Consider the following 17,875-nt stretch of genomic DNA (forward strand, 5'->3'; position numbering starts at 1 on the left):
CAACTGAAAAAACTAAAAACACTGCTGTAAAAGGATCTGCAATGATAGTAAATCCCACACTATGTAATGGATAAGAAAAAATATTTTCTAAAAAGAATTTTAATTTAGTACAGTCCCAAAACATATGTCCTAGCATGGCCGGAGTAACTTGGCCTCATTTAAAATTATAGTCCACCCACTGCTATATTTTAGATCATTTTAATTTGGAGAAGTTTATCCAGTGTACAATTTGCACCTGAATTAGTGTGTTAATTGTGTGTATTCTTCTCATTACTAGTTAAAATATTTTCATGTGCAAGTGGTGGATTTAGGAAGTTTGGCAATTTTTTTTTTTTTTTTTTTTTTACAAAATTCCTATCTTGTAAATAGAAAAATAAATGTTGAAGAAATTCTGTATTTACAACAGAGCTTATCAAAAGGTTCAAACATATTATCAGTATAAAGATTCCTAAAGGTCCTTCTTACATGATCCTTCTCTGCAGATACAACCAGGCTGGGGCATATTAAGAACTTTCCTCTTCTCTACATTGTCTCAAGTTATGAATATTTGCAGCCCCAATAGTATAGTTGGAAGTTAGTTAATTCTAGTGTTAATGCAATTTTGGCAGTTTGATGGAAAGCACTAAACAAGAGTTCAGTTCATCACATCTCTCGCATCTTCACATCTTTCTAGTGGGCAGAACTTATATAATTAAAAATAAAAATCCTACACAGATTTTTTATTTTATTCTTTCAGGGAATTCCTATAATGTTTTATAAATCCCTTTCAAAATGTTTGACTCTATCATAAGCTTCCACTAATAAATAATAATGTGCACTTTTTTTCTTTGGTTATATTCTTGAATAAAAGCTCACGTGTTTATTTGATATTTGGACTAAAGTCCTAAAGTCTTCCCACATTATACACTTCTCATCATTATTATTATAACATTTAAAAAGTTTCTGCTTTGGGTATGTGTTCAGCATTCCGTGCCTCACATTTCATTTCATCCTACACTTGCCCAGATCAGTGTAGACACGGTACACTCATGAAGTGCATGTATTCCAAATAATGATATACTGTATTATTTACCCTATACAGTCCCTGGCACATCATACGCAGACAAGGAGCTTTGGCTTGAGTTGGGAGAAGTTTTTGCCCAAGCTGAGCTCCATCAAGGTGGGGATTAGATAGCTGGCTGCTTGGGCTTATCAACACATTTACAAAACAAAAGACGTTGATGGAGAGGAGCGAACGGAGTTAAGGATTATGAGTTTTTTCATAGGCTTTGGTAATTCTAGTGTTAAAAGATCTTTAAGCTTCTTTCTAACCACAACTTCCAGATACATGAACTGATCTGAAAAAGTCAGTGAATGGCTTTTTAATATATAATATTACACGTTTACTAGAGTAAGTAAGTTTCTTGTTCCAAATTTTTATTTTTGATTAATTATGAGACAAAATCTCCTATTTAATTCACATTTATCTGGTCATTTTCAATAGCCACTTATTTCAATACAGATTTGTGATGAATATATGTCCCAACAGAACCATTCTCAAGGGAGCAACCAACCTTGGTGGGGGGAGCCCCAGACCTTTCAAGGCACACATCCACACCAACTCATGCATCTCAATCTAACCTGAATGTTTTTGGAATGTTATAGAAAACCAAAATACAAAATATAGAAAATAAAATCTACATAGGCCTGTGGAGTATGTGCAAGAGTCACACAAATACTGATGGGATTTACATTAATTTCCTAGAGCCACCAACTTTTCATTCATTGAACCCATCATATTTATGAGTTATTCTATAAAAGAGTTTAACTTATCCTTCAGATCGTCAAGTTCAGCAGCAAATAAATTGAGTTCACTCTTCAATTTAATCATCTCACTCTTTATTTTTAGTCTGGCCACTGTTCGAAGTGTGTCCTGGTGATGGGGGTTGCTTCTGCTACTTCCACTACGTTGTGCCTTAGACCAATGGTTCTCAATCTGTGGGGTGGGCCCCCCTAGGGGGGCGCGAAGTAACGAAAAGGGGGGGGCGCGAAGATGTGAAAAAAAGAAAACAAGAATCGAAAATATGAAAAATACATCTATTGAAACCAAAACAAATTAACTTAAATTACATTCTGATACTAGAAAAATAAATATAGAGTTAGATAAATGTTGATAAAAGTTAAGTAGGTATAATAAAATATGCATCTATGATATATCATTAATTAAAAAAGAATAAATTGGTATTAGTGGGCTCCTTTCAAAAAAACGTTAGAGGGGCGCGATTAAAACTTTTATGAAAACTCGGGTCACAAATACTTAAAGGTTGAGAAACGCTGCCTTAGACGAAGAGGTGTCATCCTCTTTAGATTAGAATTCCCTCTCTTTTTCTGGGCTGGATTTTTCAGGGATATATTATATTGTGAATCTTGATGGTACTTGTGTTAAACAAAGATAAATCTAACATTAAAATAAAATCACCTAAAAAAAGCACTGCTATTGAAGCGGTTACTGCCTAAAGCGTCCATGCTTGACAACAGATGACATCTTTCCACAGAGCAATTACCAGCACGGTGGGTTAGTGGTAGCATTGCTTCCTCACAATAAGGAGACCAGGGTTCATGTTCTGGATCCTTCCTGCGTGGAGTTTGCTTGTTCTCATGTCTGCGTGGGTTTTTTCCAGGTGCTCTGGTTTCCTCTTACTGTCCAGTGTGATGAAGGTTAGGTGAAATGCCAATGCTAAATTGTCTCTAGTGTGTGTTTGCCCTAAAATAAACTGGTATTCTGTCCAGGGTGTATTCCTGCCTTGTGCATGTTATGCTGGCTGGGAAAGGCTCCAACACCCCTCGAGATCCTGGTTTGGATTAAGTTGTTTAGAAAATGGAATGAAATGAAATTTTGAAATGTTTGATAAATACAGGCACAGGTCCATCCGTGAAGCTAATGTTTTCAGCTGGGCATACCTACTTATAGCTATTGGGGCTGTGAGATCCATAGACCTTTGTGTCCTTCACAAAGAAACTAAGGCCATTTCAATCAAAACCTCCTGGCTTTTATGTCACACAAACAAGTTGTGTATTGTGGACAGCAGAGGGTGCTCCAGGTCCCAAAACATCAAACACAAGTAGGCATGGACTCAAGTGTAAAAAGCTAAAGAGTCTTTATTCATGGGAAACTTCTTTATCAAGGGTTTCCCACCATCACAGCCACAGGTATATCTAGTAAGCACAATTCTCAGCACAATAAAGCAACTCCTCCTTGCAAATGTTGTCCACCCAGGAGTACTTCCGCTGTTCTATACATGTCATCCAAAAGCACTTCCAGGTGAGGTTGGAGCCCCATGAAATAGGGCCCCCAGTCCCTGCAGAATCCCCTTGCACCACCCATGGAACCCAACAGGGCTGCACCAAGGAACTCAATATTCCATGATGCAGTGTGGGAATCTGAGGCACTACTACAACCCATGGGGGCTGCCATCTATCACTCCAGGGGACATAATGCCTCATGCACACTCTTTCCCCCCATTCCTTCCATCCTGAGGGTGCCCTGACCGGGTAAGGATGTGGGCCGTCCCTCGCAGTATATACAGTACAGTATTTTCTAACACAATATATGTATTTTTAAAGCTGATAGAAGTCAAGATAGTTATGTACTACATTAAAGGCCTTGGTTATGTTACAGTACATCACTTCGCAAGTCTGAGAAAAAAAATCTAAGTTTCTTTCTTTTTCCTAGAAGAATAATTGAAAGCTCTCTTTACCATTATTACTTCTGCACAATATTTAATCAATGAATTAACACATTTTCTTTCTACATACATTTTTTTTCTTAATATGGTTGTTATTGCTGTTAATTTAATGATATTCAATTTTGAAAACAAACCCAAGTTTATACATACAGTACCTTAAAACAAGATTTGAGTATATTTAAGTGAAGAAAGTAATTTACTTTTAAGGCATATAGTATTTAATAGTGATATAAAAAGCAACATAATATAGTTTGTATGCTTATATAGCACAGGATTGTGAGTTGAAGTGCCCTGTGCTTAAAGCTGTATGTTACTAGTGAGGTTATGATGACATATTTACTTGTAAATTCAGAAAAAAAACTGAAAGCAACTTTGCTGCTAAACAGCCTTGTCAAGGTCCTCCACTTGAAATGTTGCCAAAAAAAATCAATGATGTCTTTATAATGACCTAATCAGTTCTTATCAAGCATACATTCAGTGCAGTAGTTTCAAGATAAAAGCAATTTATGGATTCAAAATGAGGCACAAAGTGAGAATTCTTACTAGATAAGAGCAGAGCAGCATGACGAGATGGAGGAAGATAAATGAAATGGATGGAAGAAAGCTTTTTGTTACTGTTCTGAAGCCAGCATGCATCTGAAAGAAGGTCTCATTGGCAGGAGAATGCTGCAGTTCAGTGGAAGAAGACGAAAAAGTAATTTAATTTACAAGTGTGTAGAATATTGAAAAGATAAACATTCTGTTCTAATTGTATGTTTAACTTTTTAATTTTAACATAAGCTAGGAATGAAGGTAAAACTTGGCTGGTGAAACACGCTCATGTTTATTCATTACTTATAACAACTTCATCTTGAGGGAGGCCACATTCTATCCCGTTCCGACGTTCTTATAGACAATGAGATGGGACCCCTCCATGCATGAGGAGACTTCACATTAACTTTCAATTTATTATAACTGAATTCCAACTGCTTTGAATTTTATTATATTTTTATTTCTGTCAATGTGTTATATAAAGTGAAGATGTATTCCAGTTTCATTGTTTTGTTGGCGTAACTATTTCTGTGGAAAAATTTAATAGAAACGTCTCTCTGCATTTATACCAAATAAAGTCAGTCAGGTAATGCTGCTGTCTTCTATTTAAAGCTAAACATCTGTCCTGCCCAAGTTCCACCCTTTAAGAGCAGAGCTGGCAAAAAAACAAAACAAAACATATATATTACTAACTTTATTTTCTGTTGATTGACTTATTTACACACCCAATCATATTACACACCTCCCATTTATTTTTTATTTATTTAATGTAATACTTTTTAAAGGTAAGTTTTGTTAGTTTAACAGCATTACCCATTAAGCCATGCTGGAATACTGTATGATAAATGTTGTCATGGATCACAGGACCTCCTTGCAGGCTCAGTCAAGGTATGTAATAACCCAGTGAGATGAGAGGGGGTGCTGCCGCCAACATTATCATCTCCTTCATTTCTCCACTGTGCCAAGAAGCTGCCCAGTGAGGTCATTTGACCTCACCCCTCCCCATCCAGTCTCCATGAAACCCCGGGCATCCCGGAAGGTGGCATTATTACTGGCTCAAGTGACCTGCGGGACAAATCTCTACTAGAAGTAATTAGTCTACCCAGCCCACCATTCCATTTAATTGCCTGTGCTTACGCCAAAGAGCGCTGTTCTTATTTTTTTCAGAGCGTTGCTTTGTCCTCGGACAATAACATTTTTTCGTATTGCGGAGCTGTCATTCCTGCACCTGACCACAATATGAATGTCCCATAACACAATTTTACAAATTATACATTTCTAGAAAAATTGTACGAAATCATTTATAATTGAATGATTAAAAAAATGTGAATGGTTGTTTTTTTGGTGAGGTTATCTCTTCCATTTCACATTCTGTTTTTCCAATTTTAAAGCTAGGAACAGGCAAGCCTACTCCAACAAAACAAACCAATTCAGAATAAACTCCAGGCCATCACAGAGCACAAGCATTGCCTTTGTGGTGTGAAGAAGTGAGAAAACAGGGCGAAACACAGAGTGTGATGAGGTCAACATTTAAACAGAAATAATTCCATTTTTGCATTGCATTTATGAATAGCATATGTTTCTTTCTGAAATCCATCCATCCATCCATTTTCCAACCCGCTGAATCCGAACACAGGGTCATGGGGAGCCAATCCCAGCCAACACAGGGCACAAGGCAGGAACCAATCCCGGGCAGGGTGCCAACCCACCGCAGGACACACACAAACACACCCACACCCACACACCAAGCACACACTAGGGCCAATTTAGGATCGTCAATCCACCTAACCTGCATGTCTTTGGACTGTGGGAGGAAACTGGAGCGCCCGGAGGAAACCCACGCAGACATGGGGAGAACATGCAAACTCCACACAGGGAGGACCCGGAAAGCGAACCCGGGTCTCCTAACTGTGAGGCAGCAGCGCTACCACTGCGCCACCGTGCTGCCCAACTTGTATTTATTCACTGAGAAATTCATTTACAGTGGATTCAGAAAATATTCAGACCCCGCCACTTTCTTCACTTTATTGTGTTCTAAATTTAAATGGATAAATTTGCCATCAGTCTATATTAAATAATCCTTATTGACAACTAAAAACATGTTTATACAAAGGTTTGGAAATGTATTGATAATCAAAACTGAAATGTCTCATTCCTATGAGTTTTTAGAGTATTACTTCAATATTTTGTAGAAGACCTTTAGGCAGCAATTGTCTTTTTGTATGATCTTTTGGGGGGGGGAATTGTCATAGCGCAAGGCCAGCCATTGTACTAGCATCCCTGGAGCAATTTTCATGTTAAGGGCCTTGCCCAAGGGTACAACAGAGTAGGATCCCTTCTGGCAGTAATGGAATTTGAACCGGCAAAGCTTCCAGATACCAATGCAGATCCTTAGCCACAGAGCCGCCATTCCACAAGATGCTTATGATTCATAAACGGTTAATTGCGTGGAAATGTGCTTGTGGCAGGTTTACAAATCTGATTTTTTTTTTTTGGGTGTATGCATTTGCCACTTTTTTTGTCGAATACGTATTTTCGTGCTGGAAATCATGCAAATTTTTATAAATAAGGCCCCTGGAATTTCACCCACTGTTCTTAGCAGATCCTCTCAGGCTCCGTTAGATTGGATGGGAAGTGTCTGTAAATTGCCAATGGTAAGTCTCTCCACAGATGTTCTAAGAGTTTTGCATTATCGCGGGCTATGTAAGGCTTGCTAAATTTGTTACTGGGTGCGTCTACTCTTGCACCTTCAGATTAATGCTCACAGGTACACACACACACTCAGAGATCCTGTTTACGCATCTACATATGCCAGTCACTCTGTAGTGTTTCATATAGGATCCCACCCACGTAAGTACATAAGAGTGATGCCTCAGACCTGTCACTTCACAGTACTCCACAAAGGGACTCACTATCACCTGCACTAACAGACATATGGGTGTCCGAGACATGCATAAGCTCAACACCTTTTTGGTTATATGCCGCTTACCAATCAACGGGGTCTTACTTCTAACGCACTTGTTCTTCTGTTAAGGTGCAACCTCTCAGCTCTGATAAACCCTGTGGGCAAGAATGCAGCAATCTCCCCACAGCAGGTGCCATAATATTTACTTTATTACTTCAGTCACTGTAGATGTAAAGACAGAGTATAGAAATGTGAAAGCCATGTGGTGTTTATTAAAGTATCATAATACCAGTAGTGGAAAGTATAATAGAAAATAAATTTCATAGCAAAATCTGGATGTAAATAGTGCTAGCAAAAAGCCTACTGAAAATCGGCATCCGTCAGAGTGGATGTTGTCCTGGGAGGATTTTTAATGTAGCACTGTGTTGCAATCGTTTACGTTCACTAACAAATTGGTCAAACTCTCTCTTTTTTGACATGCTTTGGTCTCTGACATCTCTTCCTATGTCTTTCTGCTCCTCAGTCCTTCAGATTGGCCGTTATTTATGTTGAAATTCCATGTGGGGGGCTCTAGGACATGTGATATCACACTGATTTGATTGCCTAGCTGTTCTTGTGATGGATGACTCTGCTCAAAGGCTTTGATCTTGTATGCACCGTTTTTTCTTCCCTCTACCATTAAGTTATAAACTGACTGAAATAGATGCATTAAAGTTATAAATTATTGGAACAACACAAGAAAAATGTTTAAGAGTGGATACTTTGCATATAAATTGCCCCATGTAGTTAAATTGCCTTTAGGGTCCTGTAAATTCCTTTGTAGTTGTATTGCCTTATAGTTCATCCTGTTCATTTGAACAAAATTAAAACTTAATATAAGCGGAGTGCAGTTTCAAAAATGGAAGATTTTATCCTCCAGCACTGTGTTGAAGTCTGGGACACTCCCAGACAGTTAGAGGTGTGTTATTGTTGTGCTGAAAGGTGGAATGTCACTCCACTTTCTGATTAGGACTTTGGTGCCACCTCGCCATCACTTATGCTGATCAACTGGCAGAAGCAACTTGTATGAGCTTTACACAGGATTCAGAGGGGAGAATCCAACCCCAGAAAGAAACCTTAAAAATATTAAATTACCACCATAAACTTTAATGTCAGTGTTAGAAAATGAAGCGTTTTAACCTTAATTCAGCATTTTTAAGACTGAAGAGAAAGTCCTTTTATAAGGTGCAGATGCCATAGAGTAAATGCATTGCTTGTGTTCAAGCGTTTTGCCATGCTGTTCAACCACAAATCCAAGGTATGTTGGCTCATGAGTGCAATGCTGTGTAGTCAGTTCTGAGGCTGAGGAGCCAAGTGGTGAGAAACGATGCACTTGCTGGAGGCATAAAATGTACAATGTTGGTGAATTTATGTAGTATCACTTTACCAAAAAGTAACAGGTCCACGCAAATGACTTTGAACTGTTGGCATTTAATCTAACATCATACTATTTGCTACAAGATTTTAATCAAATCAGACATTTTATTATTTATATTGCTGACACTGGGGCTGCTTTTACTCATGATGCAGTGGTCTGGAGCCAAGGTAAGAACTCCGGGATTCAGCCAAATTAATTATAGGAAACTTTAATCTTTGCACTCTGCCAAAATGTATTCAGAACATCATGCACTATCCCTACACTGATGCATATCTTGATTGGTGTTGCAGTGGTGGCACTGTCAAATACACTACAAAGTTTCATCATCTTGGATGATCCATTTATGGTGACCTATCAGAGTATAATTTGTTTTATATCAATCTATAAGCTACCCGTGTGTCAGGTTAAAGCTAAATAGGTGAACCTCTTGATTAGGCAGGTACACTAAAGTAGGACTGTTGGGATATTATTAAAAAAAACATTTCACATCAATGCAACAATGTGAGCCAATTCCAAGTATAATATAAATTCAGCAAAGATTTAATTAAAGAAGAAATTCAAAATTTACAAAAATTGTAAACTCTTCATAAAGAAGATGAAAATATCCCTAAGTAATAAATCCTGAAGTATAAGACTTAGTAAACTGGAAAATGCACAAGATAATTAAGAACAAGATTAAGTAAAATGAGACCACCTATGATGACAGACTAAAACTGCTTAATTATGATGATGCTAGGAAAACTTGGCAAGGATTACAAACAATTCATTGTTGTGAGCACAGGAGACTCTCTGTGACGGTTAATAATTAACCTCATTTTACAAATGACCAGAATAATTTTTCTTGTAGGTGCAAAAGTGATTATTTTTTTAGAAAAAGTCTATCCATAAATGTTTGATATCCCTGCTGCTGCAGATACTGAGATAACTGTTGAAGCTACTTGATGAGTACACCCAAGCTGAAGGTTATGGCCTGAGTAGTTTTAGTAATAAAACATTATAAGCATGCACAGGCCATTGAGCCGGTGCTTTTTAGAAATAGATACTGTGCTCAGTAGATAGTGGAAAAGATCAATCATGGACATGGGGCAGAAGGGTAATAGCACTATAACAGCCATTACTAGGAAGAGTAGTGTTAATGTTTGTGGTTGAGTGAAGGAACTGCACATCATCACTGGAAACTGTTGGTGTGCCAAACCGGTTATCCCCATTTAATTCCAATAAAAATATTTACTTTTGAACAAACAAAACTTAGGGCTGCTATGCACACCGACAGAAAGCTTCTACAGAAGATTGTCATCAGGCTATGTAATAACAAAATTCTCAGGAAGGAACTCTATCCTGTCTTGGGTTCTGTGCAAGACTGAACACCTTCCCCCTGTCAGTGGCGGGATTTATAGCCTGGGGACTTGAAGAGGCGAAGTCAGTTGCCCTGACTGGGTGTCTTCTCTGTGCTGCAGTGACAACAAGAGAGGAAAATGTTAGCGCTAGAGCCCCCTCTCCACCCAATGTGGTATTACATACCTGTGATGAGCTTGGAGTGTGGTCCACAGAAGCACGTGTGACATGTTATGCAGTATATCTGTCATTTCATATATACTAGTCAAGCCCCTGGCATTCATAGAACATACTGATTCTAGAATCAGTGGGGCATCAGCTCATTCCAAAGAATTACCCCTGCAGCAGGGATGTGCGGTCAGGGGAGGCAGAACCTCACCTGTCATCATGAAAAGTAAAAAAAAATAATAACGACAACATAAAAAAATGTGTGCACTGGTCTGTGCTATAAATTTGTTTTCTGTATGATTCCAATAATTTTGATCATTTTTACAGTCAAAATCACTGAATTGGTGCATTTCCTGTTTAAATTCAGGGGAGAAATGCGAGGTGCGGTAGCAGTGAGCCTCACCTCACCTCGGACTGCGCTCTCCCTCACACACTGGGTTGATGCCTACAATTGGCGCGTGCCCGTTGTGGTCTCTCTGTATGTCGCCAACATAATGTTTGCAGACATGTTTATTATACACCCTGACTTTCCACAGACTTGCTAATATCTTTAATGAATGTGTGTTATATATTTAGTCTTGCTGATCGGACATAAAACTGCAGTGAAAAGGCACAAGGTGAGGCAGACAGTACCATGCTGCCCTGAAGGGGGCGCATGTGAGCCCCACAACTGCTCAATGCTGCTGTTCTTCTACGCAGAGGCGCCAATAAGTTAGCGATATCAGAAAGTCAAGTGCACTGTAGTGGTCCGTTTATTTTTATTTTTCGTTCTGACTGCCCACAAAATGGAAGATTAAGATTTTTTAAATTAAAAGAAAACAAGGAGGACATTTACAAGAAAGTGACAGAGATTTTCGTGGAGAAGGATAGACGGATGGACTACCAAAAATGGTATTTAATTTTATAAAAAATGGGATCAGACTAAGAAAAAAACAATTCAATATTTAAAAACTACATTTTGACCTTAAATAAAATATTCTTTTGTTTTTCTTGTTATCCTTTTGTTGAACAGTCTGTATTAAAATTGATTAGAGCATCAGAATTAAAAGCTTTTAAAAACAGCTAAATATTTTAATTAAGGTCAAAATTGAAATCTGTTCTTTTGTATACCACTCAAAACTTTTGTTTATATTGAATGAGTATGAATTGTGGAATTGCAACGGCAAATTTAGAACACATGGAGGATGCAGAGCAAATGCTCTCTCTCCACTCTCTCTCGCTGCTATAAATGTAACGATCTTTCTTAGCCAAATATGTGCCTTACCTATATGTGTGTAAAGAATGCAGATGAGACATGCAACATAACCAGTAGTCAATGTGCATGCTGCCAATTGAATAGTCAATAAGCTACTCTTTTGAGTTCATGTATTTGTAAATCATACCAGCCATGAACCTCACCACACTTCACTACCCTGCGGTGGACATAGACCTAAAATAGTGGAGGTGTTACTTTGGAAATGTTATCGCTTCTTCCAGAATGTATTGTTCGGATGTTATTACTACTGACTCCTGACTGACTTTTTGAGGTGTTCTCATTGCTAGCAGCGGCATCCAAGCTGACACAATGCATATGAATTTCTGCATGTTGATGTTCGCCTAAGCACACACAAACACACACACGCACACACATTGGCATATAACACACGCACTCATACAGAGCTTGCTCTACATGAATAAACAGGCTGTGTTATGATGCAAGATATAATTTAAATCACGCACACCAAGCAATGGTAAGGTAGCCTGTATGGATTACTGTGTGCAGAATCTCACTGGTATGGCTGTGCTGGACATACATACATAACTGGCCTAGTAGAACTCTCATGTCAAACAACTGATTTTCTTTTTAAATATTTTTGCTTTACTTCCATGCTTGATATCCTTACCAGCTTATCCATTTGAATATTATCATAAAATAGTAGATATGTTGGCTCAGTTTTGAAATAGAAAGTCTGTTTAATTAATGTTTAACTTTATTGTACGGTGACCTTGAGTAATAAGAAAGGCGCCTATTAAATAAAATGTATTATTATTATTATTATTGTTTCGGAATGTGGGGTTAAATATATGATAAAAACTTGAATTTTTATTTGTTGTTATTGATAACTTTATATAGTTTTCCTAAAAATAATTCAGATATCTTTGTTAAATAAAACAATCTATTGACTTACTCTACTAATGAGTTAATCTAGCGTGGAGCAGCTAATTTCCCAGAATTAAAATTAAACTAAATAAGAAGCAGAAACCTTGACAACCTTTAAGAAGTACAGTATCTGGACAGCTTAGCTATTAGCTAAACAAATAAGCTTAATGGACTGAATGGTCTCCTCTCATTTGTCAAATGTCTTAAGTTTTTATGTTCTCAAAGAAATTAATCAAAAAGTTATTTGCACAAGTAAAGGTTCAGTTGCCTTACCTGTACACAGAATTCTCCATTTTTGAAGTGAGTTGACTGAAAAAATTGAAATCCATGCCAGGATATTCCACTACATTTTATGACACATTATGCTTATAGCATTTTCATTTGACTGGATATCCAAAACTTTTTTTTACTCTTTAAATGTAATTCCTTGTGACCTTTTTGATCAAGGGGGTTGTACATCACAATGAACAAAAATATTAATACAGCTGTTGTTTAATTATAAAAGTTCCTGGATGCGAACCAAGATGCAATTTGCTCACTCCCTCTTAAATTAAAATTAAATTCTATCGCTTAATCATATTTTTTGAATGTGTTTTTATATTTCAAAGCAAAACACACAATTTAAATTTAATTTATTTAATGTCGTAAAACTACACACATGTCTGGCACAGAGCTGACAGCATCATAAAATTAAATGTGCTCTGTGCCGACATGAAAATGGTACCCAAGTGCAGTGGAAATCTGGCAGGGGGTGCAAATCTGATAGCCTCCTTCACCTCCTTGAATGTTTGTGAGATGGAATGCCTGCCCTGTGAGACATTTACAGTCGAGTACATATTATCTCTTATATATATTTCTCTTCTGGTTCGTCCTGCTTCCACTTCAAAACCGGTCCCGCCCACACGCAGCCGACACGGCATTTCCCGATTCCTATTCGTCGTCTTCCATGTCATGCACTATGCTGGCCTGCTGAGCGTAATAGATCCAACAAGTACTTGAGGTGCTACCACAACGGTAAAGTAGCTTTACCACCTTTGCGGGAGCCACCTGTGTCTTTACAACAGCTTCTTACACAGCAAATATCAGAAGCTAAAAATTATTGTGAACACATTCGAGAATACAACTCTTCTGTAGCGTTTGCTTCCATGGCTGCACAGATAACTCAACCGCCTGGCCACGGACCATACTGTTTTAAAATACACGGGCAAATTTATCACCAAATCTCTCCACTATACGCTAACACTTCTCCCTCTCCAGGATATGGACAGTTGTATGTTTTTGACACAACGCAAGCTAATGAAATACGCTTACAAAATAAAGCAAACTCTGCATGCAGCAAAAATGTACTTCTCCAGCTAGATTCCATGCTCAGAACCATCAACCGCTTCGCTAAATCATACAAACACATGCATGAAATCGCTCAGTCCAATCCAACAGCATCTGTACGAATGGTTTTCAAGGAAAACCCTAGGCAGGATTTACGATGATACAATGCCCCGACATGTCACACTGATGTTGCAGCGATTTTCATCGGAGAAGATGGAGAAACGCCTGCCGAAAGGGACATTTGCATCTATCCCATAGGCAACTCCTGTAAACAGATTTCCATGGTCAATATGAATTGCGATCCTATGGTTTACCCACTTTTATTCCCTTATGGAGACATTGGCTGGCACAAAGATTTACAACATGTTCCCGATAAAAGAACCGCCAAGCGAATAAGGCTTACTCAATGCCAGTTTTACGTGTACAGATTAGCAATGAGGAATACGTTTAGTATTTTGCATTCCAGCGGCAAACTATTCCAACAGTGCAATGTAGATGCATATGTTAAAACAAGGCGCGCATCTCAACTATCTCAGATTACATCTACAAGATCTGCGCGTGGAACTATCAGACGCATTGCAAGCAAACGCTGAAAATAACAACATACGTGTAGTCAAAATGATCATATTACCATCCACATTTCCAGGAAGTCCAAAATACATGCAACAAAACTACCAGGATGCCATGGCCATAGTACGTAAATTCGGAAAGCCTGATTTATTTAGCACTTTCACATGTAATCCTTCTTGGCCGGAAACTCTACATGCACACTGCGTCTTTCAAGAAGTATTTATTTCTTCCTGATTTCTGAATTCCTTTCTCACCGTTTTCCGTTCCTATTCTTACACTGCTGTATGCTACGGCGGGCGTTGGCTAGTCTGGTTAGAAATCTAAGTGTAACGCAAGGAAAGTCAGTGACTGTAATGTGACTGCAAGAGTTGAAACTGTAGCATATTACATTACTCTTAAAATAGAAAGTGTAATTAGATTACAATCATCTGTTACTCTGATCCTGGGGGATTCGTGTGGTTGCTGTGTTTCACTAACTTCTGCTCTAATGGAGACTCCTTCCTTAGTTAAACATTGTGCTATTTCATCATTTCTATCTGTTTTTATTAATCCAATAATTACAAAGTGATTTTTTCACATTTTATAGGAATTGAGTAAGCATTTTTATTATATACTAGCTGTGTAAGCCCATGCTGTAAAAAGCAAAGGGCTCCTAGAACCTATTGAACTTGGCAGAAAAAAAATTGAAATTCAGAGTTGGCGGTTTCGTTTTGCGGACATGCTCGCCCCCCCTTGTCTATAGTTTCACTTTAGCAACGGAGTTGCTTTCTTTCAGCTTCATGCCGTAGCCTTGCACTGCTTTCTTCTTCTGACTCATGAACTTGGGGCCGCTTTGCTGCTTCTTTGAGCTTCATGCTGTAGCCTCTCCAGACAGACAGACAGACACACACACTTCCACATGTAGACTTTTATATATATGATTATAACTATTTTATTTATCTTGTATTTTTAAGATTGCACTCTATTATACTGGTTACGTGGGCCTTTGATTACTAATGAGCACAGAAATTGCAAAAACACTGAAGTTGTGTTATTTGCACATGCGCCTGCCGTGCTTTGAATAATTTGTCAGCATTTAGATTTAGTCAAGGGAACAAACTCCACAGAATAAAGTATGGACAAAAATATAAATATTGTAAATTACCGGTACTTACAAGTGTAAATAACACACTGTTATGCCTTTCTGAATACAAAGAAGTCTGACTAATTAAATAATGAAATGAATTAAAAAGAAGACTAACTCAGCTGTGAAACTGATTGAAATGAAAACCTGCAGCCACTGGGCTCCTTGGGACTGAACTTTAGGGCTATTGATATACAACAAATAGCACCAATTTGTTCCAGAGTCTGCCTACATGTATTTTAAGTTTTTTAATTATTGCTGGCATGGATTGTGAGCTCCCATTTTACTAAATATAGTATAGACAGTCAAAAGAGAATTCAATTGGTTTACTGTGTGTTTATTTATGTAAATGCTGTATGGTTTAGCTGTTTGCTGGTAATGCTCTCTAGTTGCGGATTTATATATGTGCTGTGATCCTGTAATTGGAGAAAAGCAGTATACAAAAATAAAGAGCAACTGAAAATGACATGCCTTCAAATTTAACTACGAGTATCTGGGGTTTCCAGCATGTCTTGTGCATGTAAGATTCATCTGTGAACATCAAAGTCACTTGCTTAAGTGAAGTCTCCTTGGTTTAATAGTAAGCAACTTCATAAGCAAATGAAGTTACAGAAAAGTTACAAAATGAGCACATTTTGAGAACATAATATTCAGATGCATTTGGGGGCTTAGTTAAGTGATTTGAAACTTAGGGCATTTTATGTTTTTTTTATTTACTTCAAAAAGACAGCTATCATGTTTTTTATTAAATATTTAATATTAAATATTTGAAAACAAAAATGAATGCCTTTATGACCAATGCTGTTTATCCTCTGTCTGACATGCTAACACTGAGGACTTTCAGCCAATGAATTATTCAGCAGAAGTGTATGAAGAAATGCGACTGAGGCTTCTTTATATGAGCAACAATACATCTGCATAATGTCTCACTGTCAGATGGATTCTTTCTTTATAGTTATTCTGTTGTATTTTTGAGAGAAGTCTGTTATTTGTCATAATATAGCAATATTATTATTTATTTATTTTAATTAGCTCCTCTAAATAGCCAAATCTATCTATCTATCTATCTATCTATCTATCTATCTATCTATCTATCTATCTATCTATCTATCTATCTATCTATCTATCTATCTATCTATCTATCTATCTATCTATCTAAAAATGACACATGACAAGAGAATGTAATTACAAGTACAATATGCAGTATAAGATAAACTTAATGTTACTAAATAACATTAATAAATAAACCTAATAAACTTAATGTTACGAAAACTAATAAACTAAATAATAAACTTTTTAACAGCACTTCACAACATTGTGTAGTTAAAAACGTAGCCCAAAAAGGCTTGTGGTGGCTCATTAGCTTCAATAGACAGCAGATTACTGTTATGAACTCCAGAGTTCCCAAGCACACCAGATCACAAACATATTCAAAATGCCCACTACAGCGAGAAACCATAATGCTCCAGCTAGTCACAAAAAAGGGCAATAAAGAATCTTTATGAATTAAAAAGATTTATTTCTACAAAAAATGCTCTTTGGCTCAAAAATATGCTCCAAGTAGCATAAGGTAAAAAGCACAAAAGAGAAAGCCATCAAAATAGGCAATCCCAAAGGCAAATACTATTCCAAACGCACAAATCCAAGAGTTGTCAAAAGGCAGAGTGAAAGGTCACAAGAATCCAGTAATTCACAATATTCAAAAAGAGTAATAAACACAGGAACCCGTCACCACCACAAGCTCATTCACAATGAACCGCAAGGGACTTTGGGTTGTCCTCAGCCTTTTCCCTTCAAGGTGATGAGCAGATGGCCCCAACTCTTGGGGGAGCCACCCAGAAAGCACAATGAACAAAAGAAGATACTTGGGTACATACAGTAGAAACTAAATGACTAACACTATTAACATAATGCAATTAAAAACGAACAAAAAAAACCCCATAAAAGTGGCACTTGAACTCCAGTAAGGGGAGGAACCCTAGCTGAAATGAAACAATTCCAGTGCAAGTGATTTAAAAGTGGCATTGATTGACATCCTACTGTTAGTTGTTGGTTATGGAGCTTCTATGAATAAGTGTAGTTCAAACTTCTTAAACACAATATCTTTGAAAGAGGTACCCAAAGAGGTGAAATCTGTTTAAGTATCAAGGCAAATTTGTTTGCTGCTTTGAAGCATGATGGACAGCAGGTTTGAGGCTTTGCCAAAAGGATAATGTGCAGATAATATAGCTGTGAAGTTGTTTTAAGTGTAACTGAGAGCATATTTGATCACTCTAAGCTGACAGAGTGACGCTTACAGCTAGTTAACCTCAAGTAGAAGGAGAAGTGAGCTGGTGTATCAGAGGTACCTCCAGTGGAGTTTAACTAACTTGCATTGGGAAACCATTTTGCCATCAGGAGTGGTCAGACAACTAAAAGAGGACAATACTGTATACAAAATACACAAACTGAAGTGATCTCTAAATAATATCAACTCTTTTCTTTATGGCACACAAAAGCTTTGCTCTAATATATTAGTCCTTATCTTCAAAAACTACATTTTCATCAAAGTTACATGTCTCTTGTCAGACTGCAAAAGGGTTGCATCTTTTTTTTTTGTTGACCAAATGCTGCCATGCTTTATGGTAGAAATGGT

Source organism: Erpetoichthys calabaricus, chromosome 5 (genome assembly GCF_900747795.2).
Source record: "Erpetoichthys calabaricus chromosome 5, fErpCal1.3, whole genome shotgun sequence".
Lineage (NCBI taxonomy): Eukaryota > Metazoa > Chordata > Cladistia > Polypteriformes > Polypteridae > Erpetoichthys > Erpetoichthys calabaricus.